Genomic DNA, 13,215 nt, shown 5'->3' with positions numbered 1-13,215 from the left:
CATGTGATATTTTTCCAAGATCAAGAGGCAATGGAAAGCACAAATAAGAGAGACAAAATTGATGATAGGAATAAACTATATTCTATCTAGATGCAAAATATGACCAACTAGATCATTACAAGATATTGATTGATTTCCTATACAAACAATGTAGATGAGCTTACTTATATAGGCAAGGCTAGGGATATGTGAGCACACAAACATGACATGTGGCTCAATAAGAAACAAGGGTAGGTAGGAAATAGGTGTCGGTAGGTAGGAGAAATAATATAACATTCCACATGAGGTGGAATGTAATAACAAGATAATATCAACACCATAAAAGGTGGAAATTCTCCTACACATGGCACAAACACCCAAGTGTCTCATACCCAAGCTACTATTAAATGGATGTACCTAAGTAAACTTAAGTAAGGTGTAATAATATCCAAGGTGAATAATTATTTACACCAACAAATTTTCTATAGACATGAATTTTCTATGAAAGAAGCTCTATTGCCTTAATAAGAGTGGAAATGATTTAGTGATAGGGAACATTATATTGGGATCCAAGAACACTGAGAGGGGAGGGGGGTGAATTAGTGTTCTACTAGAATGGACAATTTTTAACTTTCTAGATCATGCATATATATACTGGTAAACAAATAACCATATAACAAGAAGCATATAAACCATCCACATAAAGGAACAAGATAATACACAAAATTTATACGTGGAAAGCCTCAATGAGGAAAAACCACAGTGGGATTTGTGACCCAGAATATCAGTTCACTGGCCATATGAAAAGATATTACATATTATAGAGGCTTGCACTTGCAGAAATACACAATACCTAGATCATACTACTCATCACTAAAGTGCCTCACTAACTACAAGCTTTATGCGAAAGTATTGAAAGTGAACTCAAGAATACATCTCCTATGCCAAATAGAGTCCTGGTTCTGGTTCTTTTATGTACTAGTTCATAAACTCTGAACTGCTACCGGTATCTCTTCTCCTCTAGGAATTCTTTCCAAGCTATCTATAGATCATTGCATGATATAGCATTTGCATACAAAATGATCTCCATACATATATTTTGCATCATACAGTTTTGCTATATTCTCCTATATCCACATATTTCATCTATCACATTGTTTGCTAACATAACCTAGTAGACTGACCTATATACCTATTACAAATAATATACCTTATGTTGGCTTACAATACATTTATAAAAATGTCGGCCTTGACAATAATAATTACAAAATGATTTAAGTAAATCCTCCTTAATGTTGGCTTCCAAAGAAGTATTGAGGTCGGTGTCACCATCGGTGTAGCCCTGAATGCTCCAAAGCTGGTATCTACTAGTATATGTCCCCTAGTGTTGGTTTATGACTTCTATCATATCTTGTTGCCATCAATGACAAGAAAAAATTAATGCAATGAGTGTCAATTTCCAACAATCTCCCTATTTGGCATTCATGGCAACACTCATCCGAAAAATGGATTCCCTACCAATATGCTCCCCATGAGCAATACACTCCATCTAAAATGTCTTTCCCTGATATTTTTCACATATGAACATACTCCCCCTTTAACATTAATGCCAAAGACTAGTGAAAGGATTGAAAGAATAAAAGAATATTGTTAGTTTCACTAGAGCTTAGTCATCTTCAGGATTTCTAGGTATGCCTTTTGCAATAATTGAAGATATGTATCCTAGTCAAATTTGAAAGTATCAGAAATAGATGCAAGTCCACTTAGTAAGTGGGCAAGTGTTTCTTTCTCTGGGATATCTATTGGTGTGGGTTTAGCTGTCACATCCATGCATTCTTTCTTGTGAACACCTAATGAATCTAGTCTAGGACTTACCAATCCTTTTAGATTTCTTGCTCTTCTCATTATTTTACCTCTCTCCTTCTCAAAAGAAAAAAATTGGTTCTCCTAGGACAAAATGTGTCCATCAACAGAAGTGGCTAGTGTAATCAATCCTTCAAAAGAGTTAGCAATTTTAGCCATCTTATCATATAACTCCTTCAATATTCTATCTACATTAGCTGTAAGACTTTCTATGTTACAACACACTCTGTAGATATTTGTACATTGTTTTAAACAAACCTCAATATGGATAAGTTTGTCCTCAATTTTCTTCTTCCCTGTTTCTATAAGCTGATCAAAAGCTGTTCTTTTTGCTACTATGAAATTGTCCAAAGCCTGTCGGTCTACTATCTAACTTAGAGATTGAAAATTGTTGGATATGTGCTCTGTTAGAGTCTTGAGCTTACCAGAAGGGCTTGCTCCATCTTCAATCTGACAATCAGGTAATAATCTATGTAACACAGAGACTGATTGATCAATTAATCCTTTATCTACAGTACCTTCCTTCAGTAATTTCTAAGTAACCATCATCATTAATTCAAATGGACTCAACTCAGAGACTGATTTTTTCTCAATGTGAGAAGCATCAATTGTCAAAAACTTTGCCAAGGAATCAATTTTATCTATTGGTATGGACTCAGTGGCTTTTACCTTGTCCATCTCAACCTCAATTACACTGGTGGCTTCTCCACTTGGTGCAGTGTTGGTTACTATTGGTAGAGTATTATCCATAGAATTTCCAGTGTCTTTTACATTTCCTTGCTCAAAAATGGTCTGTGTTGATACAAACTATACACTCTCCTTAGCTATCGGTTGTGTTTGAGTTTCTATACTTACTATCGATTGTGTCAAAACTAGAGTTGAAGTACCCAGAATACCTTTCCCTTTTGATTTTTCAGGAATGGTGGAAGATGTTTCCCTTGCAAATTCTTCTTGAGATGTGAGAAAGTCTAGGTTTTTCTAAAAGAATTTGGTCCATCCCTTACTTGTTTCATTTACCATCTCATTTACTCTCCCCATAATAAGGCTTATCTATTGGGATTTACTCCTGAAGATTGTCCTATTTGCAGTGTCTATACATCTTTTTATTTCCTTATTATTTACAGTACCACATAATTCCAAAAGTGCTACTCCTTTGATCTCCCTATCTCTCTTGACAACGTCAAGTCTCCTAGCCTCAAGTTTATTATACAAGGATAGAGGTATCTCCTTCAAAATTTCAATTAAGGCTTTCTTATAGATGTCCATATATAACAAAATAGCCTCTTCTAATTCACTTTTCTCATTCTCTTCTAAATCTTCATAATACAAATATTTTTTCAATATTCAATCTTTTGTAATTTCATCAATATGCTCAACATAGATCATTGTGGTATTACCGGTTCCAGTATCATCACCCTTCTTATTTTTGCTTGTGGTTGTCAGTGTGACTAGTTTCATCTTCTGCATAGGCTTCCTTGTCAATGGTGGAGGTGTAGTAGGCTTGGTTGCCTTTCTAACAGGTCTCCTCCTAGGCTTTTCCTTCTTCTGCTCTACCGGTGGTTTTACCTTATTCTTCCTTTGTACCCATCTGAAAGCCAGAGGTTCATTATCCTCAGGATCAGAGCCCAAAGTGATAGGGGAAATGTGAACTTGTGGCTTCTTCACTTCTACAATACCAACCTCTAGTGGTTTAGCTTCCTATTTAGATTTCGAGCCCAACTGAGTGTCTATCTTATAAACCACATCTTGTATGTATGCAGATATCTTTTCTATTTTCTTCTCTCTTCTCTTCCTATTAAAACTGGTTTTCACTTCAAGACCCTTCTCTCTTGTTGTACCAAAATGCTATGTCTTATCATCTAATGGGGCATCTAACAACATCTTTGCATAGAGTTCAAAAATGCTATCATCCACCTCATACCTAAGCTCAATAATCTAGATTTGCCTAGGTTCAACTACTTCCATAAGATTTTCATCTATTTTTACCATGAAACAGATATCAGTGGAATACTTCTCCATAATGTTCTTTGAAATTTTCTCCCTTTTCCTCATGTTTTCTTGAAAAGTCTTAAAATACCTTGAAAGTTTCTCATCTCTGCCAATACCAAGGCCAGTGATAGCTTCCTTCATCTGCATACCTACTAGTATGTCATGAGCCCAATTCTTCTTATGTACACTAGGTATCTCATTTAGGAATTAAAGCATTAAACAAACAATCAAGTTTTCATATGTAAAGGTGCCTTTCTTGATTCCTTTGATCTTTCCAAGGTTTAATATCAACTCAATCCTCATCCACTCACATAAATCATATTTTACATTATTCCTCAGCATCTGATATGCAACATGAATACATGAACTAGCAACATAATTCAATTAGTTGGATTGGGTTACCTTGTAACCTATGATCATTCTTGCAAACTTTATATATGTGTCGATGATTGTTCTTATCCTCATTGATTTGATATCAAGTGTAGCAGCAGTGGGTTTTTTGACCTTTGTGTTGTAAATTTTCTTGCCAGGTTCTTGTTTGACCTTGGGTAAGTCAGTGACAGCTCGAATTGCCTCTTTCATGATCTTGTAAGGCCTATCTAGCCAAATAAATTTGTTGTCAACCCTCCTTAGAACGTATCTAATTACCTCATCTTTGAATTATGGTATGTACAAAATACCGGTTAACCCAAGATCCTCAATTACTTTGAATTCTGGTTTGATGGTTCTGTAGTATCCCAGTATCATGGATTGATACATGATTTTGATGTCTTCAGTGCCCAAGTCTTCAATGGTGCAGTGAATGTATTCCCTCACATCTTCGAGATACATCACGTCGTCAGGAACCCTAGAAAATGCTCCCGTAGAGTCTTTTGATTTAGCAATTTTGGGAACCTCCTTAAATACTGGCCTTAAACTATCCTTGATTTCGACAATGGTGGGATTTTCAATAAAAGTAGGAGCCGAAGATCTAGATGCCACGTCAAAAAATACCTAAAAGTAAATGTCAGTGGAAGATTGATAACTGCTCAAAAGATTTTCACAATGCTTCTTCTCTCTCTTGACTCGCCTTTAGTTTTCTCTAAATGTTTGAATGCTCAGTGAGTGAAAATGAATTCACTTACCCTCTTTTATCAATGAATAAAACCCTAATTTTCTATAATAAATGCTTCACCAACAACCCTATGGATGTTGGTTTTACAGTTATGTGCTGGGTGAACCTTCATCGATGATGAACACAATTCTCCAGATCTCTTTTCAGATCTCCCTAGATCTCTTCCAGGGTAATATGCAAAATTTAGCAATGACTTTGCCAACCCCTAAGGCTTATGCCTTAGTTACCGGTGGGATTTTCTTCTGGTGGAGGAATACTCTATTCTTCCAGTGGAGTTACCGGTATAGATCGATTTCCACTTGGTTCTTCAGATTTTCTAACCCATTTCTTGGTGTCATCTTGTTGTATTGCATCTACCTTCTACTTTCCTTTCTCATTATCTTTATCATTATTATTGATTGAGTCTTGCTTTTGCAATACTTAGCAATATGACCTATTTTGTTCCATGCATTACATATAACATTATTCTTTTGAATTATTTTGACATATCCGGTATCATTTCTTGACCTACAATGATTACAAAAATTTCCAAACTTTCCACATGCATGAAATTTAACATTCATTCTGCAATCTTCTGATCTATGACCATATTTCTTGCAATTTGTTCATTAACCGAGAAGAAAATTATAGTTTTGATTTGCTTTATTTCTACATTGTTTAGCCATATGCCCAAATTTATTGCAAATAGAACATCTACCATTGAATTTATAATCATTAAATTTTCTTATCGGTTTCCTGAATGCTGACGAGTTCTGCATGCCATCTTTGAATTTTCAATATGTCATCCAGCTGTGCAATACTCATACTAAATGTTTCTTTATACTCACTTGCAGTAGTCAGATCATCTCTTAGAGTGGTTAGTTGTCTTTCAAGTTCTTGTTCATTATTCTGAGAGTGTGCCAAATCAGTTGTCAACAGATTATTCTCAAGAGTCAATCTGCCACATTCATCAAATTTATTCTTTAGAGATATAAGAAGATTATCTTCCTTCTTATTTCTATCCTCAATATCTTTTGATAACCTCATAGTCAAATCTTACATTTCATTCTTCATGATCATGTTTGCTTGACTTAGTTTCTGACATTGTTCCTTAAGAGCTTTTTTCTCCTCATCATCCAGTTTCTGTAAAAGTTCTTTTCTCTTGGCTTGAGTAGATGATAACCTTTCTTGCATGATAAGAATTAATTCATTTTCAAAATTCAATTCTTCTTGCAATTTCAAGTTCTTCATCCTTTTAGCATTATAATCCTCAAGAGCCATCTCAAGTTGCTTCTCTATAGGCATGTTCAAAGATTCCAGTTTTAGGATCTTCCTCAAGCTGTTAAAATTCTTTCAAGGAACCAAGATTTGATACCAATTGTTGGGATCCAAGAACACTAAGAGGGGGGAGGGGGGTGAATCAATGTTCTATCAGAATGAACAATTTTTAACTTTCTAGAAAATGCATATATATATTGGTAAACAAATAAATATATAACAAGAAGCAAATAAACCATCCACATAAATGAACACCATAAGACATAGAATTTATAAGTGGAAAACCTTAATGAGGAAAAACCACGATGGGATTTGTGACCCACAATATCAGTTCACTAGCCATATGAAAAGATACTACATATAATAGGGGCCTGCACTTGCAGGAAGGCACACTACCTAGAGCATAATGCTCATCACTAAACAGACTCACTGACTACAAGCTTTCTACCAAAGTAAATTATTGAAAATGAACTCAAGAATGCATCTGCTATGCCAAATTGAGTTCCAGCTTTGGTTCTGCTCTATACCAGTTCATAAATTCTGAAATGCTACCACTATCTCTTCTCATCTACAAAAACTTTCCAAGCTATCTATAGATCATTGCATGATATATAATTTGCATACAAAATTATCCCCATACATATATTTCGCATCATATAGTTCTGCTATATTCTGCTATATCCACATATTTCATCTATCACATTGCTTGCTAAAATAACCTAGTAGACTGACCTATATACCTATTACGAATGATATGCCTTATGTCGGCTTACAATACAGTTATAAAAATGCTAGCCTTGACAATAATAATTACAAAATGATTTAAGTAAATCCTCCTTGATGTCATCTTGCAAAGAAGTATTGATGCCAGTGCCAGTGCCGGTGTAGCCCTGAAAGGTCCAAAGTCGATATCTACTCATATATGCCTCCAAGTGTCATTTTATGACTTCCATCATATCTTTTTGCCATCAGTGACAACAAAAATGAATCCAATGAGTGTCAATTGCCAACGCATACATGTACGTAACTTATTGTTTATTTAAATTCATAAATATGAAAATGGAGAATGAGTACAAGTGAATAAAAAAATAGTATTATTTGTTTGATTGTTAGAGAAAATAGTAATCATAATTAATAGCACCATCTTAAACTTTAAGTTTAATGAGGTGGTAGTTATTTTCATTTATGAGAAGATGTACTAAAAATAAATAATACCTTAACAATGAGTGTATAAATAAATGAGGAGAATTAGTTCATGTAGTGTCTTGCATTATATACATGATAATTGAGAAAATGAAATAATGGTAATCAATAGCACAATCTCTAAAGGTGGTAGTTATATTTATTTATAAGGAGATAAGATACAAAATACATTAAAAAATGGTTTTTTTATAGTTTGAGGATATTCGTAGTATCTTATATTTTTCTTTGGTTAAAGCTAATATTTGGTAGTAGGGCCCTTTGAAATTATTTACCTATATGATTTAGTTATAGTAATCATGATTGGTGAACACAAAAGCTTAAGTGTCACTAGATTATTAGTGGCAACTATTTAAGTAATGAATAGCATTTTTATAATTTTAAAAACCATGAAAGTTAATCTTTATACCCCAATTGCATGCATATTTAAGGATATATAATCTTGATTTGTATTTGTCATATATATGATCTAAATATTTTGTTTAATTTCTTTAAAAGTATATAGACTATAATTAATTATGTTCATGATTATTTAAAAAATAGTTTAGGTCAATGTTTGTGTGAAATTATGTTGGTTGTCAGTGAAAATTAAATTTTAGATCCAAATAGAACCATGCCTTATACTAAGTTTCTTAAAGAATGAATTTTATATTCAATGTTTGAAAAAAAATGTCTCTTAATATGTTTTTCTAAATTATGTAGGTGATCTTGACACATGGGCTACAGTAACTATATAGAAGGTGGTTCACATAATTTGATGAGAAATATGATTGGTAACTATAGTGTCATAAATTATAATTTTACACTCACCTTTTCACTCACTTTGGTGGTTGTAATTAATTTACCTAATTCATGTCTAATGGTGCTTAGTTTTAGGAATAATTCAAAAAGATTGTTGTAGTTCCCTACCCATGATATTTGTTATATCTTAGATTATTGGGACTGGGGGTCTCAATTTCATTCTCCTTGTGGACTAGGCTATGTAGCACCTTTGTCTAGACACTTTGGCCCAAAATTTAAAATTTGAACAACCAATATTACAAGTAGTAGATAATATCTCCTTGATGTCAATCTTCCCATGAAATAAATTCAAAAAGTTCTAATTTACATATAAAATACAAGTCCCTCCCTTATTTTATACTATAATTCAAAGTAATCGTCCCATGAGCATTAAATCAAGAATTATTGAGTATAAACTTGTAGTTAAGGAAGTCAACCATTCAGGTTCCACATATTAGGATCAAGTTTTTTTCGTTCCACTGTGATGAAGACACACATTAATATCATTCAACAAACATCGAGCCTTATTTGAGCTTTCAAGATGAGGGTTTGTTTTCTAAGCTAGCATTAATGAATTCAAGTATTTACATTAAGGGTTTTAGCCTCTATCCTTAGAGGAAAAGATCTCTTTTTATCATTAATTATTGTTGTGGAGGTAGAAACACTAGCATGGGATTTGACTTATGTAAGCCCCAATATAGAAAAAATCATCTATTTGATTTTATGTCTTTAGATTTTTATCTAACAATAAAGAATGTTAGAGATGTGAAAAACATATAACAATAGATGATCTTAACTTTTGAATATGTAGAAAGTTTTTTACTAGGGCATCCTCCAATTGTTTGTTACATTTTTGGACTAATTTTAAAGAGACAATAGCTATAGAACCTTTTGACCTAGAATCTAAAACTTATTATTATCTTGGGTACCCTTAGGTTAGGATGTCGTTCACCTATGTATCTATTATCTTCTAACCTATATTGTAGCTATAGGTTACTCATTATCTCCTATTTCCAAATTTGAGCTATTGTATTGGTTTTAAATTAGTTCTTTCACTTTTATCAATAAAAATTATCAATTTTATATTATTCAATCTAGATCTTGCAAAACCACAATCCAACGCAAAAATGGAAAAATCAAATAAAGTATTTGATTCTACTTTTAGGATTTATGTAGAACCATTTTCAATGTCCCCCCATGATCTCGTGTGAATAATTGAGAGTCCTCCTTTATATCTATAGATTATAATCCTAATTTTGACTATTTCATTTTGGTGTACCCAACATATCATATGCTTGCATTATTTTTCATTTTTGGTTTCTAATCTAAATTATTTGCAATAATTTTTTTCTTTATGTTATTGCATTCATTAATTAATCACAAAATTTCTATCTCTTATGACATAATAAATTTTTTTAATTGAACATAACATTACCATTTCACATAGTTTAATCAATTACATCATTTATATCATTATATATCATTTAATTAATGCATTATTGAATCATTTCTATTTCGATATTTAGTTTCAATAAACTTTCTAAAATAAACCAAATAGCTAAAATCATCAATGAATTCCCCTCAATCTTGTCCTTTATTTCTTTCTGGGAACTCATATGTGCTTTTGGAGATTATAATTATTTATGAGTTTCATAACTGATTGTCCTAAATTTCAGATTCCTACAAGAAATTAGTGACTCCTGGATTCCCATTATTTAACTAGTAATGATATTGAGACTGGGTTGCACACTGACTTGTTCCTACCAAGAAGATTAGGAGAGAAATATTTCCATAATCCAACATACATCTTTCCTAGAAAATCTAAAAATTATTCCTATTATGCATATTTTGATGATGACGAGCCTTTACTAAGAGTTTCTAATGAAGAAATAAAAAATATTGACACTTAATTTGAAGGTTGTCAATAATTTGCGAGTCAATAGTACATGGATAGTAAGGTATTCCCCTTGATTCAGAGTCATACATGTTGACTCACATAATGTGATTGTTTTACATAACATAGCTCACATGGTGGATGAAAATGTTGGTATTTTGATATGGTTTTGTCATTGATGTCAACACCTACTAAACACTTATCAGCTCTAGCACTTTGGAGAATCAGCAACATTCATCGGCAAGCAACTTATGCACAGTCACTGGTATCTAGTACACTGGCAGGATATAATGATCACCAGCACTTGGAATGATATGGAAAAAACTTGGTTATGTCGAAGACATCGTGTGGACACCTTGTCTTGGAGTTTTGTTAATTGGCATATTCGTATTTGCATATTTGTTGTTACCAACAAATAGGTCTAGGTTACACCAGTAGGTTTATCTTTTCTAGATCAACATGGCACGCTATGAAGATGATTTATTATTGTTGTAAATGCACCAAGCCAACATATTGAATTGGTTATTGTATCGGATATTATTTTGTTTGTAAAATGATTTTATTGTAATATCTTGTAGAGCCGACCTACTAAAATTGGTCTTAGGGTATGGTATAAATGTAAGATCTTATTTGTAAGATCAAATGTGGAATGTGAAAAAGGATTGTGTGAAGGTATATGCGAGAATAAACAGAGCTATACACGCAGACATCATTTGAAGGTTGAAGGAGGGTTTTTGTGAAGACAATTAGAACTACACCGGTACTGAATCCAGTATATGAAGATGCTATTTTGAGCAGTACATTCTTATTAGATTTAACCATCTAATTGTAGTCAGTGTGACTCCTATTTTGTGATTGAGCAGTGAGCTCTAGGTGCTTGGCCTTTCTGCATGTGCAGACCCCATTTGTATACACTTACTATCTACAGTAGTATCATCTGATTGTAGGTAAGGTTTCCCACTATGTTTTTTCCCCTTACAGGGTTTCTACATACAAATATTGGTGTTATGTGTTGTGAATGACTTTGTCCTTTTGTTTCATGCATTAATCCTTACCGGTATTGCAATTAACTATTAAACTGTCTACCGACATATTAGACTGGTTTAATGGTATTAAGCATTAAGTTGGTTAAGTTTTTTTTGGTTTGAATTTATTTGACAACTGATTCACCCCCCCTCTCAGTTGTCTTTGGGACCTAACAATTGGTATCAAAGCCTAGTCCTCTTTTGCAGAAATTTAACAACTTGAGGAGATCCAATGTCTACTAACTATTTCAGGAAGGATAGTCCTAAACTTGATGGAACCACCTATATCATATGGAAGATCAGGATGGAGACACATCTAAATTGCATTGGAAAGGACATCTAGGATGTTACAAAGAATTGTTATACTGCTCATACTCAGAGTCAGCCCAATCCACCTAACTTGACTAAAGATGAAGAAAATGATTGCAAAGCAAGAGAAGCACTTTTGAGTGCATTATCTGATCAGCAAATCATGGGACTATCAAATAGGTCTACTACTAAAGCTATTTGGGATCATTTGGAAACACTGAATAAAGGAGATTCCATAGTCAAAATTGCAAAACTTGAAAGCTTTCGGGTCAAGTATGAACATCTGAAAATGGAAGAAGATGAAAGGATTTCTGCTTTTATGGAAAGAGTAAATGAGATTGTTTTTTGTATTAAATGTTGTGGAGGAGCCTTAAGTGAGGATGAAATTATTTGAAAAGTTTTAAGAGGATTGCCACCGGCATATAAAATGAAAGTCACTGCTATAAATGAGTTAAGAACAATGCCTAATACATCAGTAACTAGGGATACATTGATTGGAAAACTTTCAGCTTTTGAAATTGAAGAATTTGGTCTTGTTGCTACAATAAAGACATATTTAGCCTTTAAAGAATCAACATCATTTGCACCATCATTTGATAAATCAGATTGGAAAGCCTTTTATGCAAGAGAACTTGAAGAAAGAAGGAAAGAAAATGAAGAACTTGAAGAACTTGAAGCACTATTTGCAAGGAAAATGCCTAAAGGTCCAATTGGAAGTAAGTATGAAGGTAAAGCACCCTTTAAATGTTTTAACTAGAATAAGATTGGTCATATGGCCTTTAAGATTCCCTGATAGACATGCTAGAGTAAGAGTAGAAGCTAGAAGAACATACAAGCCTAACCCTGAATATCAAAGATATAGATTTAAGAAGAATAAAGACAAATCTTGTTACGTTGTTTATGAAGGAGTGATTGATGATTTTGATGAGGATCCGACAGACAATGGATGGGATTTTGTTTCTATAATAGAAGATCAACCGGTACCTACTGCTCAACCGGTAGAACAAGCCTTGGCAGCTAAAGTTGAAGTAAAGGATGAGTGGATCATTGATTCAGGATGCTCACATCATATGACAAGAGATAAAGATAAATTTTTTAACTTTCAAGAATACAATGGAGGCTCAATAAGATTTGGAGATCTTAAAGCTTTTTTGTTCAAAGGTAAGGGTACAATATCTCTTGATGGTAAGCATAACACTGACAATGTTTGCTATGTTGAAGTATTAAAGCATAATCTTTTGAGTGTTGGTCAATTAGTTGAGAAAGGATTTCACTTACAATTCAAAAATGGAAAATGCAAAATCATGAATAGAATTGGTTTGGAAATTGCAATCGGTAATCAGACTAGAGGTAATATCTTTCATTTGAATAACATTGAAAATACATGCTTGATTGCACATATTGACGAAAGTTGGCTATGGTATAAGAGACTCTATCATGTAAACTTTGATTGCATGGTCAAAATTAGTACTATTAAGGCAGTTAGAGATTTACCTAAAATTGTCAAACCTCACAATATAGTGTGTAAGGAATGTCAATTTGGAAAACAAGTTAGAGATAGTTTCAAAAGTATTCTAGAAAAATCCAATAATGCTCTTGATTTAATTCATATTGATTTATGTGGTCTAGGTAGAACTAAAAGCTTACAAGGTGATAGATATTTCATGCTAATCATTCATGACTATTCTAGAATGTGTTGAGTTACTTTTCTCAGAGAAAAATCAGAAGCACTTGGAAATTTCAAACTATTCAAAGCTATGGTAGAAATGAAAATTGTAAGAAAATCAAATGTCTAAGATTAGATC

This window comes from Cryptomeria japonica, chromosome 7 (genome assembly GCF_030272615.1).
Source record: "Cryptomeria japonica chromosome 7, Sugi_1.0, whole genome shotgun sequence".
Classification (NCBI taxonomy): domain Eukaryota; kingdom Viridiplantae; phylum Streptophyta; class Pinopsida; order Cupressales; family Cupressaceae; genus Cryptomeria; species Cryptomeria japonica.
Note: the sequence above shows the minus strand (reverse complement) of the source record.